Here is a 3636-nt window from a genome sequence, read left to right as displayed (position 1 = left end):
GGAGGGGAGGGGCGCGCCCGGAGGGGGAGGGGAGGAAGTGAGGAGAACCCGGGAGGGGGAGGGGGAGCGGAGCCGGGTGGTGGAAGAGAAGGAGAGCTGGGCGGGGGAGGGGAGCCTGGAGAAGGAGTGGGGAAAGGGACTGTGGAGGGGGAAGGGAGCCCCGAGGAGGAGAGGCGAGGGGGGAAGGGAGCCTGAGCCTGGGAGGGGGAGGGGAACCTCGACGGGGAGGGGGACCTGGGAGGGGGGACTTAGAGGGAGGAGCGCCGGGGTGGGGGAGGGGCGCGGCGGAGGGGCGGGGCCGCGGTGGAGGCAGCGCGGCGGTGGCGGTGGGGGTGGCGGCGGACGAGCCGTTCCACACTCGGCTTCCTCACTCGCTCCGCTCTCCCTCCACCCAGCCTCCCTCGCTCGCTCGCGGCGCTGGGGGCTGGGCTCGCCGCGCATTCGTTCCAGAGCCCGCAGCCGGGGCTGTCCCGCTGCCTGGGTGGCGCTTGAGTCCCTTCGCCCGCAGCAATCCCGCGAGCCTCGGCCGCTGCGATCCCCGGAGGCGGCAGGCAGGTGCGGGAGCTCGGCGCGGGCTCCACGTGGACTCCGCGTGCAAAGTGCCGCACACTTGGATGCGCGTAAACACGCCAGCTCCGGAGCGTACCTGGAAAGGTGCTTCGCCTGCCCTGAGCGAGTTCTAGGATGGGACCCGGAGCACCGCGCGTGGGGAGACGCGCAGCGCACACGGCGAGAGGGGTTTGGTGAAAACGCAAAGCTGAAATTGAAGTTTGTGCGCCCAAATGTGCGACTTGTCTGCGGGTCTATTGGGAAGGTTTGATGGATCAGTTCTCATTGCGCGAAAATAAAGCCATAGACAGAATGAATGTTCACTAAGTGTGCACCGCGGTGTGATATCCACGGGAGTTTATATTATCTACTTTCTGCATGCGTCTGGCACGTGAAGGCGGTTTCTGAAGTACAGTTTGGCTGCCCAATAATGTCAAAATGTGGCTGCCGGAGCGCCGAGGATTTTTAAAATACTGCGGTGACCTTCCTGAGCCTTTCAGAAACCTGGGCTGTAAGAGGCACCCTTCCTTTTAATTCTTACATATATCTTGAAACTGTGCTTTTTTTGTTACTATCTTTAAAAATACTTTGCAACCTTCTTTGGTGAAAGGTTCTAGTTTCAAGTTATCAAAACATTTGGAAACATGTGTATTCCTGTCAAGCAGTGGTCTTCCTTTAGTGCTTCAAAGATAAAATTTCAAACAAAGTATCATTTGAAGTAACTTTGACAGCTATAGACTGTGCAGCCTAACAAACTCCGTGACTACATTATATTTCGTTCAGCCAAGGTCAATGACTCTCCCCAGCTGGCCCCTCCCTGGAGGCGGCATTCGTTTACCTATTATGACCCGCATAGCTGGAAGGTGGAAAGGCACCAAAGAAAGTCTATGGAGTTGCAAACGCCCTTTCTACCAGAAAAGTTCAAAGCCTGAGCCTGGGTGTCCCCGGAGCTATTGTCACTTGTGAAAGAGGGAATGTTAGATTAAACAATGTCACCTGATGGGAATGTAGATTACACTGGGTTTCCAAAACACTTCTGTCCAGTTCAGGGAAACAGCACTGAGGAAGCCAAAGCCGAGGCCTGGCTCAGTCCTTCAGCTGCCCAGGGCATTTAGTATCTTACCATTGTGTAAGAACTGTCCACTGGTATGCTGTTTGCTCAACGTAAACCTCACACTGCAATGCAGGTTCTTTGTCGGAAACGCCCATAGAAATGGTAGGATGGGTGGGGAAAACTGATTCCCAGCCCTGGACCTAGACAACAGCTACAAGAAAATCAAGCCACACTTTGAGTGGATAAGGATGCTCACCAGTCTTTACAGTCTGCTACAAGCAAGTGATTCCTAGCCTCCCAGGAGACATCTCTTCCAAAGACCACCCTCCTTCCAGCCAGAAGCTCTTAGACTCCGAGCTAGCTTCCTCAAGGTGTTCTCTGTGCACTGGACAATGAGGGTGAGAATCTGTTTGTTAGGTGCACTGTCTTAGGACATAAACTACTTTATTTGAATGTCATGACAGAAGTCACCAAAGTTGGGGACCTGTACCTTAAACTTGCTCCAGTAAAGTGCTCTTCAAGCTTTTGGGGTTTTGTTGTTGTTTTGTTTTTATTCTGTTTTGCTTGTTGTTTGGAGTTTTTGAGGTTTTGCATTCATGGTTTTTGTTTGTTTGTTTGTTTTTTGGTTGGTTGGTTTTGAGAGGATTTTCCTGCATAGCTCAGCCAGATCTCAAACCCTTGGAAATCCTCCTGTCTCACCCTCCCAGAAGCTAGGAGGATCTCTACCATTATTAAATAGTAATTGGCCTTGAAGGTCAGCAGGTTGACATGCCACCTGCTGGAGTTCCTACCCTAAAGCAAGGGTAGAATCAGGAACCTGAGACAAATGAGACCCTTGAGGCACAACTTTAATCCCAGCATGTGGGAGGCAGAGGCAGGCAGATGTCTGGGTTGAGCTCAATCTGTTCTACATGGTAGACCAAGCCAGCCAAGGCTACATATCCTACTCCAAAAATAAAGAAGGTAAGTTCCAAATCCTGAAGGTTGTCCTCTGACCTCATACTTGTCACTCACACATACTTAATACACACACACACACAATCAACAGAGTCCTAACATTTAGATGTTCTCCTTCACACACACACACACACACAAAAAAAAAAAAAAAAAAAAAAAAAAAAAAAAAGCCTAAATGTGGAAAATGCTTGAGCCTCCCTGCTAAGGGAATTAGCCGAGCCTTATGTTTTGTTTTTCTAATCTTTCATATAAATGTGTGTGTGTGTGTGTGTGTGTGTAAAACAAAACTTTTCCATTAAACACTCATCTATTCATCCCTGAAAGGGAACCCACAACAAACCAAAGTACAGATACCAACAAAGTCCAAGGTGGTGACCAATGAGTTTTATTGGGGTTCCATACAGGTAAAGAAATGACTCAAAGACAGCTGCATCACCGAAGCCCACCCTAACATGGGTGACAGCTCACAAAGCTGGGAACCTGGAGCACACTGTGTGCAGACAGCTCAACAGGCTAAATTAAAGAGTGTCCTTTCTGTGTACCTCAATTGCTTGAAACCTCTTCCAGACACCTGATCTGGTCTCAGAGTCTGGTTTATAGCTTTTCTCATAGTCTCATAGTCTTAGCAACTGAGCTTCCCTCCCTCGGAGAGAGACTCCCAGCTTTTATTTACCAATGAATCTGGTCAGTTTTAGGAAGTTCTTAGAGATAGTTTTGTTTACTTCCCTGCTTGAGCTTAGGGCTGGATGGAGTTTTTTGTTTTGTTTTGTTTTGTTTTAAGATGTGAAAACCAAGTTTAATCAGATCAAGTTTTCAAATACAGATGAATGTGTTTCAATTGTCATTCAAAGTATTTTAACAAAACCCGAACCAAAGGAAATTTGTTGCTGTACTTTTTTTTTTTTAATTAGGTATTTTCCTCATGTACATTTCCAATGCTATCCAAAAAGTTCCCAATACACTCCCCCCCCCACTACCCTACCCACCCACTCCCACTTTTTGGCCCTGGTGTTCCCCTGTACTGGGGCATATGAAGTTTGCAAGTCCAATGGGCCTCTCTTTCCAGTGATGGCCGA

This window comes from Mus caroli, chromosome 3 (assembly GCF_900094665.2).
Source record: "Mus caroli chromosome 3, CAROLI_EIJ_v1.1, whole genome shotgun sequence".
In the NCBI taxonomy this organism is placed as follows: Eukaryota; Metazoa; Chordata; class Mammalia; order Rodentia; family Muridae; genus Mus; species Mus caroli.
Note: the sequence above shows the minus strand (reverse complement) of the source record.